The sequence below is a fragment of the Myxine glutinosa genome, chromosome 1, assembly GCF_964187855.1.
Source record: "Myxine glutinosa chromosome 1, kmMyxGlut1.1, whole genome shotgun sequence".
NCBI lineage: Eukaryota > Metazoa > Chordata > Myxini > Myxiniformes > Myxinidae > Myxine > Myxine glutinosa.
Genome location: NC_136261.1, coordinates 373,149,605 through 373,162,694, shown reverse-complemented (window position 1 = coordinate 373,162,694; position 13,090 = coordinate 373,149,605). Strand labels below are relative to the sequence as shown.

Genomic DNA, 13,090 nt, shown 5'->3' with positions numbered 1-13,090 from the left:
GTAGTAGTAGTAGTAGTAGTAGTAGTAATATTCATAGTAGTAGTAGTAGTAGTAGTAGTAGTAGTAGTAGTAGTAGTAGTAGTAGTAGTAGTAGTAGTCGTAGTAAATGGTGTTATTCAATCGATCAAAAACATTCAGACAGAAAAAAACAGAAATGGCAGCAAAATAGTACATTTTAATATAATTAAATTGTATACGAGTTAACACGCTGAAAAAAGGGCATAAAACAAAGAACAGACAAAATCACAAACTGATTTGATCACTGAAAGTCAAAAAGGCTAAACCACCATCTACATTAGACCGTTCCGCCTTTAAAGAGGACCTTCACACCCGTCTCTCTGGCCGTTCCGATGTCACTGCAGAAGACCTCGACTGTTGCTTCCGCACAGCGTTGGACTGTCATGCTCCAGCGACACGGCGCGCCTTTCCCAGACGCAGGAGTACTCCGTGGTTCAGCGCAGTCAGCGACGAAGTCAGGGCTGCCAAAAAGGAACGACGACGTGCCGAGAGACAGTGGCTGAAGACTGGCCTCACAGTCCATAAACAGTTGTATAACATAGCTAAAAGACTCGTCATAAAAATCATTCTGAAAGCAAAAACGTCATATATTTCTGATCGGATTACTAGGAGCTCCTCCTGCAAGCAACTGTTCAGCATTACCAACCGCCTGCTTGCCACCAAAAATAAATCCGTTCTTCCCACTATGTTTCCTCAAAACGAACTACCCCACGCTTCCTGCATTTATTTCACAATAAAATTCAGTCAATAAGAAACAATCTTGACAAGCAGTCACTCCTTTCCTTCGATGATGCTTAACACTGCTTTCACGGACGACCTCTTAGTTCGTTTACTCCTGTTACTGAGGAAATTGTCAAATGTACAATCCTCAAGTCAAACACAAAAACATGTGATCTCGACCCCCTTCCTACCGATTTGTTCATTTAGTGTTTGGACACCCTCCTCCCATTTATTACTGCAGTTATCAATGATTCTTTGACTATGGGTTCATTTCCGCTTCTCTTTAAGCAAGCTCTTGTTAAACCACTTCTTAAAAAGCCCACCCTTGACCTTAACGACATGAAAAATTACCGTCCTATCTCCAACCTGTCTTTCCTGTCAAAGATCACAGAAAGAATTGTGCTATCACAGATGAATGACCATCTAGTTTCAAATAATCTTTTCAATTCTCGCCAGTCAGCATATAGACCAGGCCATAGCACCGAGACCGCTCTCCTAAGAATAACCAATGATCTTCTGACCTCTCTTGACTGTGGTAAGGTTTCCGTTCTTGCTCTTTTGGACTTGTCTGCCGCCTTTGACACGATTGACCATAGTGTCTTAATTCGTGGTCTTGAAATCACATTTGGTATAACTGGTACTCCCCTTTCTTGGCTGATGTCCTATCTTACTGATAGAGTGCAAACAGTTGTCGTCAATGGCCAGAAATCAGCCCCTTCTCCGCTTTCCTTTGGCGTTCCCCAGGGCTCAGTCCTGGGACCTATCCTCTTTCTTTTGTACACTCAGCCTCTATTTGATCTTGTTGCCAGACATTCAGTTGATCACCACGCCTTTGCGGATGACAATCAGCTGTACAAAGGCAGCATGATTCAACAAATCGTGCCCACTGTTGAAGTGTTAGAAGGCTGTATTGCCGACGTGAAGGCGTGGATGACCCAAAACAAACTTCAGCTGAACGATGCTAAAACAGAGTCTATGATTGTAAGGTCGCACAGATGTCCTCTACAATGTTCACTTCCTACCACTATTCATGTTGGTGAAACCGATGTAAACGTTGTTTCGTCGGCCAAGAACCTTGGTGTGGTTTTCGACTGTAACATGACATTTTCCAAGCATGTACCTCAAACTTGCAAATCAGCATACTTTCAGCTGCGAAAGATCGCATCCATTCGCCACTTTCTTACTCCTCAAGCTGCTCTAACTCTGGTCTGTGCCCTTGTCCTCTCAAGGCTAGACTATTGTAATTCTTTGTATGCTGGCTGCCCTCAGTTTCTCTTGGATAAGTTACAAAAGGTTCAAAACTCTGCCGCTCGTCTTGTCTGTAAGGCGAAGAAGTCTGACCATGTTACTCCGCTTCTTGAATCTTTACACTGGCTGCCTGTCTCTGCTCGTGTGCAATACAAAATTTGCACACTGTTATAAATCATTGTGTGGAACGGGACCTCACTATCTCTCCGATTTGCTCACTCTCTATGAACCTCGGCGACGGCTTCGTTCACGCGACGACTCTATGACCTTAGAGCCGCCGCGCACCAGCACCAAGTCGTTTGGCGAGAAATCGTTTTCATTTGCTGCACCTCTGCTCTGGAATGACTTGCCTTCCTCTGTTCGACATGTTGACTCTCTTCCTGCCTTTAAAACCTCCCTCAAAACCTATCTGTTTCACAAGTCTTTCAAAGTCTAAGTCTTGTTTTCCCTTTGGTTTGAGGTGGGACAGAGATCGAGAGTATGTCTGTGTACATGTGCGGGGGAGGGAGGGGAGGAGGAGGGGGAGTACACATCTGTGGGTTTTGAATGGGGAGGGAGAGGAATAGGGCAAGAGTGAAGGTGTGTCTGTGTGTGTGTATGTTTGTGTGTGTGTGTGTGTGCGGTGTGTGTGCGTTCGCATGATAATGTAAATTGCCATGAGGGTAGTTTACTCTGCTTGATGGGGCTATATAAGACTCCTTTATTATTATTATTATTATTATTATTAATATTATTATTATTATTATTATTATTATTATACATACGACATAAACAATTTAAAAAAGAAAGTGCACTTGAACGGTCTGTCATCTGCATATACTGAGGAATGACAAGAAATAAAAACAAATTTTATTATAAAATAACATGACCATTAGGCAGGATAAACTAGAGGAGGGTAATTGCAGCGAAAAGCAGGAGAAGGATTAAAGAATTGGGGAAGGAATATAGAATTCCTGCCTCAGGTCTGCAAACCAATGTCGAAACTCATAGGCCTCAAGCTGACACCGTGTATCGTTCCTTCCCGTTCCGAGGTCAGAGAGACTAAAAAATAATCACTGGTAATCTGAGTACGTGCCGAGTTGTAGCACATACAAAAAGTTTAACTAACAGATCCTGCCAGTTTGAAAGTTTTCCACGCGTTTATGTCGCACTACTTTGTCTTGATCGAAGGCGCTAATTTTGAATCTAGGCCTATCAGAACACTTGCTTGGGTCACATGATATACAAAATGGTGGCGCCCATGTCGCGCTGAATGTTTAGTCATGGCCTCGGGAAAATCGCGTTTAAAGTGCTTCATGCACTTTGAACACGTCGTGAATAACATAACTTCGCCGTTTACGCCTCTTAGATGGAGTAAATATCGTGAATGCCTGCAGACGTGGCTGCAATTGGACGGCGAGTGTCACAATCTTGCCAACAGACACCAGCATCTGGTCGACGTCGAGTTCACCAACACCTCCACGAGTCTATGATACACCTCCACAAGTTTATGATCTACCTCCACGAGTCTATGATACACCTCCACGAGTCTATGATACACCTCCATGAGTCTAGGATCTACCTCCACGAGTCTACGATACACCTCCACGAGTCTACGATACACCTCCACGAGTCTACGATACACCTCCACGAGTCTACGATCTACCTCCACGAGTCTAGGATCTACCTCCACGAGTCTAGGATCTACCTCCACGGGTCTAGGATCTACTTCCACGAGTCTAGGATCTACCTCCACGAGTCTAGGATCTACCTCCATGGGTCTAGGATCTACCTCCACAAGTCTAGGATCTACCTCCACGAGTCTAGGATCTACCTCCACGAGTCTAGGATACACCTCCACGAGTCTATGATCTACCTCCACGAGTCTAGGATCTACCTCCACGAGTCTAGGATCTACCTCCACGAGTCTAGGATCTACCTCCACGAGTCTAGGATCTACCTCCACGTGTCTAGGATCTACCTACACTGCTAATTATACCCCAAGTTATTGTGCAGGGTGGGACGAAACGAGCTCTGTTGTACAATGTCTGCATCGGTGGGTGATATTGGATATGCGTCCGCCTGCGTTCGATGTCAACCCACTGTTTACGTTTGATCTCGATTAAAGGTCACATGACAGAGGTAAATCCTCAGATGTTTCAAACTCGAGTTTGAAAAGAGATCTGCAAAAATATTTTCAAAGGGCACATGTCCTATTACACCCAAAAATTTAATCTGTCCATCTTTGCACAGCAGGCCATTGTGGTGACAAATTTGGTTGTTGTTGTATCACTTCGGACAGTTCTCTCGAACAAGCCCTTGACACAAAGACAGCGGATCGATCTCCCAGAAACGACCCAGAGATCCCCCACATCGAGGATGGTGTGACCCACCTTCACGAAGTCAGGGCCACGTCAGAGTTGGAGAAAGAGAGAAACAGGGACAAGAGGGAAAGGGACGGTCCATGGGGACCAATCGGCACTCTGACCCTAATAAAGCGCTGACCTGATGAATCCGGGCAGCAGGACAGAATGGGGAAGATTTTGTCCACGAATTGCATTGGGGGGAGGAGGGGGAAGGGTTCGACCACCATGAAGAAGCATCCGCGATATTTACTGTCAAGTTTGATGGAAATCCCTTGTCTCGTCCACAAGTTGTGGTAACCAAGATTTTAAATTAAAGGCCACATGACCATGGTCCCTTTGACCTTTTCAACCCAAAATCGAACCAGTTCATCTTTGCATTACAGTTCATACCAATTTTGTTATCATACCAATTATGACAGTTCATACCAATAAGCCAATCCCATAAGCGGTCATTCTGGAAACGAAAGTCTGGTACGGACCGACAACCGGACGGACAACCGTCCTGCGGAGGCATAAAAACGTGCACTGTATACTCATTTTAATAATAAAATACTCACGATCACCTTGCTGTTCTACCTGAGCGAAATAATTGCTGATTAATTCTACCTGAGATTTTTCAAGTATATTGCTTGATCTTATGCGTTATTCTGTCTGTTTGTCTGTCTGTCTGTTTTTCTGTCTGTCTGTTTGTCAGGTCTGCCTGTCTGTCCGTCAGGCGCCTACAGGTCACAATTTTCAACCGATCTTCACGAAATTTCACCAAATGGTAGAGTTGATCATAAGCAAGAAGCTTATTGTTTTTGGGATCAAAAGGTCAATAGGTCAACATAGGCCAAAGTTCACCAACTTTGTCGAATTTCTAAAATCCTCAATTTTCATCCGATTGCCTTGAAATTTTAAGAAGATTTGTGCTACTTGAGCCGTGGACATTCAGAATTTTCGCAAACATCGAAGCCTGCATCTTTGCGTATTGACACGACGGTGAATAAACTATCATGCGATTTACTTCAGGTGTGTGCCTTATTATTATCTATGGATTGATACTTATTGTATCAATGGATTATCATGTATTCATCGGATTCATACCGCCGACCATAATACCAAGCTTCCCTACTCTACATTCACTATGATATCCCTGGTCATCATGCGGTCCCCATATGCATCTGGAGACATTTTTAGTGTCGCCCCCTTCATCAGTTGTTTTCCAGACAACCACGAAACGTCGTCAATAAGCAGTATCCCTTCCATATGCCAAGCTTACCCATTTTCGAGAGGATATCTCTGATGGTTTCGAAAATATTTTGGGTTAATTTCGGAGAAATTCATTGAATTTTACAGTAGGTACGTACGACAAAAGTACATTTTTTACATTTCCGCTGTATGATGCGTGCGTAAGTAAGAGCCTTCAAAACTGACAGGGCCACAGAACCATGGGAGGTCTGTGCCTAGCATAAATTCCTAGGCTGAATTATATGTACTGACGGAGATACCACGCCGCAAAGTCGGCACCGGAGCTAAAAACCCTCCTTTTTGACTCTACATGACCTAGTTTGACGTGGTCGTTCACGGAAACTGGCAGGATTTCAGAGTTAAACTTTGAACACAAGGTCAGGCATGTTGTATACAATAAAACAATGCATAGAAATCGTAGTCCCACGAGTTCGGAACGAAACTCATTTTCTGGGCACTATTTCAGGCCTCAGCTTGAGGCCTATCATTAGATGTTAGAAATTGGCCTGAAAATCTCGGACAAGTTTCAAGGCGACATTGTTTGAAGGGTGGAATATCACAAAACTGAAGGGTCTTCAACATAAACAACTTTCCATTTGCCCCGGTGACAATATTGCTAATGTGAAGATTCCACTCCAGATCAGATCAGATGACAAAACCCAGTATTTTCATATGATCAAACTTCTGCAGTAAAGTTGCTTGGATCGTAAATTGAGGCTTTGGCAGAGGTTGCTTCATGAAACAAACTTCCATAAGCACACACTTATCAGTATTCAAATTCATGTTATTTTTCATTGCCCATTGGGTAAAAACATTCAAGGCAGATTGTATTGTCACATTAGGTTCCCTGCCCCTTCAATCCTCAATCAATGTCATGTCATCAACATACTTGAAGGTTAGAATATGAGCATAGTTATCAAGCTGAGTCGTTGCATCATTGATTTGAGCCAAACAACAGAGAGGGCCCAATTTAGTTCCCTTTGGTACCCCTTCATACAGGATTTGATTTACAGACAAGGTATCCTTGTATCTAACATATCGAACTCTTTTATCCAAGAAACCACATATCCAGAAAAATAAGGCAGGCCCCGACACCCATTTGAATTAACTATGTTACAACCACATTGTACATATTTCATCAAAAGCTTTAGAGAAATCTGTTGCAACCACCAAGCGGTGACTTCGTTGTTTGTCAGCGTGCTCATACAGATTGTTAACAATTAACAAGTTAATTAATGAAAACACTTAACAAGGAAGTGTGAGGTGGAATAACCTGCTCGGTTACTAAACTGATTGATGTCAATATTGTCCTTAATGTCAATGAGTATGCATCGAGTTGCAAAGGTTTCAGCTAATTTTGCAAAGTGATCAGTCAACGATATTGGTCTGAGTTTATTCCAAACTGGTCTAGAAGTCTTCGGGATTGGGACAACAATTGCCATTTTTCCACTGTGCTGGAATAGTTACCTCTTTGAATGAAGAATTTAAGATATTGTCGCGTCACCTGGGTAAACACCTCAGGATGATGGGTAGCCAATCGTTGTTACTCCCGAGGCGTCCAACCAAATGAATATCAGTTCCTTTGATGGCGCGTGCGGGACCGAAGGTCACGAGGTCCTTACCTGGGCCGATCAGCACGACGGGGGTTATCCGAACCCAACAAACACAGAAACAAACACACAGGCACGACAAAAAATGCAATAAATAATTAATGGTTTAATGAAAATAAGTGCAATATGATCGGAATGAAAGGTGAGATAAAAACGAATATCGTAATTTGAGACGTCTCCACTCATACCTGAATACAGACAGGGAAATGATTAAAGAAAACAAAAAGCAAATCCCCTCTTTTATTTGGCACTCAGCTCTGGCCTCGTCGAGCACTTTAGCGGGGTCGGTCGACTGGAGGACCGCACATCAAAGCGCCCAAACAATGGAGCCGGTCAAGTGCGCCAGCACACCGAGCCGTGTAGCAGGCAGCCAAACGTTCCCCCGCTCAATCCAGGCCAAGCCAGCACCATCTGGTCCTGAGCTCCCTGGAAGAGTTCCAAGTCAAAACAACACCCCTGACTCCAACGCTGCAAGGTTTTCTGGGCTTCAAACAGTTCTCCTCAAGCGCACACGAGAAAACGCGACCACTCGCCATGAAGCCAGCACCAAAGAGAGAGAGAGGGGCAGGGACACACTCTCCTTTTTCCCTCGCTGAAGTCACTCCCTGACCAATCCCCATGCCCCATTAAATAATTCCATATGCTCTCAGCCAACGACGAACTTCACGGTGTGGCCGATCGGTCACGATCCCTTGGAGGCGGAATCTAGCAGTCGTTCGGAAATGTTCGGCTTTCTTTTGGCAATGTCGGCTTAATGACCGTTGTTGTTATTGTTGTTGTTGGTGAACCAGGGTTTTTATGGCCGGCCTTTTTACTTGTAAAAAACAGAAGGGAAAATCACAGGAGGCACATACATACTGGGATTATCCTTAAGCCCCATCTAGTTAATACAAAACCAACATCCGTGTGGTGACATGTGAACACTCTTAACCTGACAGATTCCTTACTTATTATATCGAGGTTCTTCTTCTTTGCATACAAGGTCCATGCTAAAACCTATACAATCTTGACTCCACGATGGTATTTCTTCCCTACCCCCACAAATGTATCAATATCGTTAATAGGGCACTGAATTCACAAGCAAATTCACGAATTAAACAGACTGGGATTCCATCAGCCCTCGCCTGCTTTGAGGATTCATACCCAATGGCATGTTTTCACAATGCCATTACACTCACGAATATAAAAATTGCCCACTTGGATTGCATTATTGGGAGAGTTATTTGAAGTGTGTATCTTGAGGTGTACTTTTCTCCAGGCCAAAATGGTGATAGCAATCTAGCAATCCCCCTTCTCCTCCCAAGGACTCTGAGTCCCTGACTCAAACATAAAACAACATGGAACTTTGAACAAGTCAGAGCCTCGCCAGTGTGTAGTGACCAATGTAGATTTCCCACCTTTTTGACTCGATGTTCTTTTTTGATTTGTGTCCCATACTCCACAGAGTGTCGGTGATGCCGAAACAGATTATTGGTGACGGTTGTACTGGGTGGTTTGCCATTACCTTCCTGGCGGTGCTGGTCCCTGGTCTCTCCTTTTAAATACTGGGTACCAAGCAAGGAAGCAGCTCGTACCATTTATACAAAAAAGTCTTTGTGTGACTCGGACGGGTTTATATCTCCGACCCTCCCAGGTTCAAAGCGGAAGCTTCATTAAACCACCAGGTTTGACATTCCCCACCAGTGGATTATTTACTTGATACAATTGGGAAAAAATATATTTTGAAACACTCCAGAAAAATTTTATTTATAAATGTATCATCTCCTTTGTGATGCAACAAACATGGTTATCAAAATTTCACATGAAAAACAAAACATAATTTGTTATTTCTTTCACAATCCAGTGACCTTAAAGGAATCCCTTACCTCTCGTAACGAAGATGTGTTCAAATTGCACGACGATCAGATAACCAACCAGGAAGCAAAGCAGGTATATCAGTTTCCTTACGTCACGTGGGAATGCATTGACGTCATTTACTTGAAGTGACTATTAAATCTTATTCTGGTTTTCAAGTCCACCACAAACTCTCAGCCACTTGGTTCTATCATAAACACTTGTGGAAATTACACATCATCATTTGAAGTTGTTTTCCCTGTCTAAAGTAACAAAGATGGAGAAAAGATGGTTGTGACATCAATTGACTCATTCCTCTCTTTTCTCAGTCTCATTCTCAGTTTCTCCTGAACAATGTGGATTTTATCATTTGAAGGTAATAATGAATTGAAAGGTACAATGAGGGAAAATAAAATGAGCAAGAATGCAAATCCTCAGAGAACACACCCCCAACCACACCTTAAAATGGGGCGTGTAGATTTTACAGGTAAATCACGTTTTACAGGTAAACACCTGAACAACTAAATAAATGTATATGTAGACAGTGGAGATAGGAATGGGGATAAAAATAAATATATACAGCAGTTTAATGTTTTGTGTTGGCAGTGGAGATGGTTAAAGTGTATTTAATAAATAAGTAATTCAAAGTTGTGTGTTGGTAGTGGAGATGGTTAAAGTGTATTTCGTAAATAAGTAATTCAAAGTTGTGTGTTGGTGGTGGAGATGGTAAAGTGTATTTAACAAATAACTAATTCAAAGTTGTGTGTTGGTATTGGAGATGGTAAAGTGTATTTCGTAAATAAGTAATTCAAAGTTGTGTGTTGGTATTGGAGATGGTAAAAGTGTATTTCATAAATAAGTAATTCAAAGTTGTGTGTTGGTAGTGGAGATAGTAAAAGTGTATTTAATAAATAAGTAATTCAAAGTTGTGTGTTGGTCATGGAGATGGTAAAAGTGTATTTAATAAATAAGTATTTCAAAGTTTTGTGTTGGTGCTGGAGATGGTAAAAGTGTATTTAATAAATAAGTAATTCAAAATTGTGTGTTGGTAGTGGAGATGGTAAAAGTGTATTTAATAAATAAGTAATTCAAAGCTGTGTGTTGGCAGTGGAGATGGTAAAAGTGAATTTAATTAAGAAGTAATTCAAAGGTGTGAGTTGTAGTGGAGATGGTAACGGTGTATTTAATAAATAAGTATATCAAAGTTGTGTGTTGTAGTGGAGATGGTAAAAGTGTATTTAATAAATAAGTATATCAAAGGTGTGTGTTGTAGTGGAGATGTTAAAAGTGTATTTAATAAATAAATATGTCAAAGTTGTGTGTTGGCAGGGAAGATGGTAACGGTGCATTTTGTAGTGAAATTATACCAAGGTGAACCCAGGGTGTGCTCGCTTCAAAAGGGGCGTCTATAAGACCCGGGACAACCGGGGCGCACGGACACTCCTGCGGAACTCACTGTGACATAGTCCTGTAGTTTGAATGGTATGTACGCCCCTAAATGCTGCGCTGACTGTCCTCTCAATTGGACCATTGCCATATTGAATCGACCATTGCTCATGAAATACTCTGATTTTAATGCCTGTTGCATGAATGTATTCTTTACAGGATGTACTACAGATCTAAATGATATTAAACCTACCCAGAGGTCAAGTCGTGTCTGAGCTTGATTTTCACGACATTTAATATCATTTAGATCGTCGGAATGGCTGACCACAAGATGATCGTGGTACCGATTCTCGGAGCCGACTCTCAAGCTGAGGGATCAGCATCGGAGTTCACACACTGGCTCAAAACGCTGGAGAATTACTTTGCTGCTCACGAAATAGAGCCCACCGCTGCGATGAAGCTGTCCGTGTTACAGACGAAGGTCTATCACACCGTTTTCCGGAACATTTCTCGATTTGAGACGTACGCTACGGCTCTGGCCGAGCTGAAGCGCCTATACGTAAAGACACGGAGCGCTGTGCACGGCCGGCATCAACTCTCCCAGTGGCGACAACAACCATCTGAATCGATCAATCGCTTCGCGCAGGTGTTGTACTACCTGTTGGCGGACTGCGTGCAGGACGTCCGGACCCACGAGCAAGTGCAGGACGACTTGCTCTGAGATTCATTCATCTCCGGAATTAATTCTGGAGTCTTGCGGCTCCGACTCCTGGAGGTCGCGGATCTGACATTTACGGAGGCACTACAGCTGGTACGCGTATATACAGATGCCCGAGAACAATCCACCGCATATGATCACCCACGAGTCATGGCGGGGACCTCGCAACTCGCACGACCGGAGAGGGCTACCGCCGAGGATACGGAGGAGGACCCGACCACCACGGCCGAGTCTCCGGGAGCTCCTGAAGCGGACTGCACTTCCAGCCTCACTGCTGCCGCCGCTGCCCGGCCACGGCCTGACCGGTATGCAAAATGTTATTTTTGTGGGAATCGGCAGCACCCTCGCTCTGAATGCCCGGCCCGGGAGGCTACATGCCACCTGTGCTCCACCAATGGCCATTTTGCAAAGGTCTGCAGGAAGGCCGCTCGGGGCACACGTCCCCGTGCGACCTTGAATGGGCTCATCGCGGAGCCAACGGATCGAGCGCCGGACGGGGCGCCTCACTCGGCTTTGATGAGCCGCTCTCCTTCTCGCGGGCCTCTGGCTGCACGCCCGACCTTGGTGAGATACACCGGGCCACCGAAACAAATGGCGCGAACGCGACTGGCCGCAGCGCGACCGACCTTGACTGGCGTTCGAACGCCTACTTCAAACAAGCAACATGCTCCTGCATTGGAAACTCCTCTCGATATGCGGCAAACGCAGCACGTGACTCGAGCCCCATCTGACGGCGGCTCTTACGAATTATATGCACCCACTTTGGCATATGAATCTGCAGACGGCAGAGATCCTTCTCACGTGACTCGAGCGCCATCTGACGGCGGCTCTTACGAATTACATGCACCCACTTTGGCATATGAATCTGCAGACGGCAGAGATCTTTCTCACGTGACTCGAGCGCCATCTGGCGGCGGCTCTTACGACCTACACACACCCACTCTAGCAAATGAAACAGCTGAAGAGCCAACTGACTTCAATGCTCCTGCTGAGGCCCAACCTGCCGATGCGGCCCGAAGGATTGCAGCCGGCGTGGGGTCCACCTGCGAGGCGCGATCTTCTCGCCCGGCCGGTACAATACCTGCCGGGTCTGCCGGCCTTGCGCAGGCCATCATTCCGCTCATGGTCGCGGGCGTTTTTGCTCAACCTTTGATTGACACGGGGTCCACGGATAGTTTTATCGATCAGCGACTCGTGCATCAACATGGGTGGCCGGTTCTCGGGACAACCCGCCGGATCTTCATGGCCTCTCAGGGACTTCGGTTGAGCACAAAAGGGGCATGTCGATTGAAACTTGTGATAAAGGGACGCACGTTCCCGGACGTGTATCTCATGGTATTACCTGCTTTATGCGCTGACGTTCTGTTAGGACTTGATTTCCTTAAGCGGCATGGACGTTTGGAAATAGACTTTGGTGGGCCGGACACGCTCGCTGTGTGCGCGCGCCCTCGCTCAAATGGACATGGAGCCTCTCTGACCTGACCTGACCACTGATTGTACCCCTGTAGCCGTCAAATCGCGGCGCTACTCTCGCGCGGACGCGCAATTCATTGCGGCAGAAACGGCCCTGCTCTTAAAGGACGGTATTATAGAACACAGTAGGTCACCGTGGCGGGCCCAAGTCTTAGTGGTGCGGAGTGAGGCCCACCGCCGGCGCATGGTAATCGACTATTCGCAGACGATTAATCGTTTTACACAGCTGGATGCCTACCCCTTACCGGGGATGGACGCCCTGGTACGCCAGGTGGCCCTGTATTCCGTTTATAGCACTCTCGATCTGCGTAGTGCGTATCATCAAGTCCCCATCTCTACGGCTGATCGCGTCTTTACAGCCTTTGAATCGGGTCAGCGGTTATACCAGTTCACGCGACTTCCCTTTGGGGTAACTAACGGAGTTGCTTGTTTTCAGAGGGCTATGGATGACCTCGTTGCGAAGGAGAATTTGACCGATGTCTTTGTCTATCTCGACAATCTTACGGTTT

General features: G+C 45.0%; 1 protein-coding gene across 3 annotated transcripts in view; it reads right to left on the bottom strand.

Moving 5' to 3' along the window:
* Window positions 1–9,145, bottom strand: part of LOC137415103 (E3 ubiquitin-protein ligase TRIM7-like) — an 80,970-nt gene extending 71,825 nt beyond the window's left edge. Inside the window, exons 1-2 of one of the 3 annotated variants that reach the window (XM_078770170.1) lie at window positions 9,037–9,121; window positions 323–479 (exon numbers count right to left, since the gene is read on the bottom strand). The gene's annotated coding sequence lies outside the window, so the exon portion shown is untranslated. Of the gene's footprint in view, window positions 1–322; window positions 480–9,036 lie in introns of all 3 variants that reach the window. The other 2 variants (XM_078770172.1, XM_078770171.1) reach the window with 2 other exon arrangements.
* Between the last annotated feature and the right edge of the window lie 3,945 nt (window positions 9,146–13,090).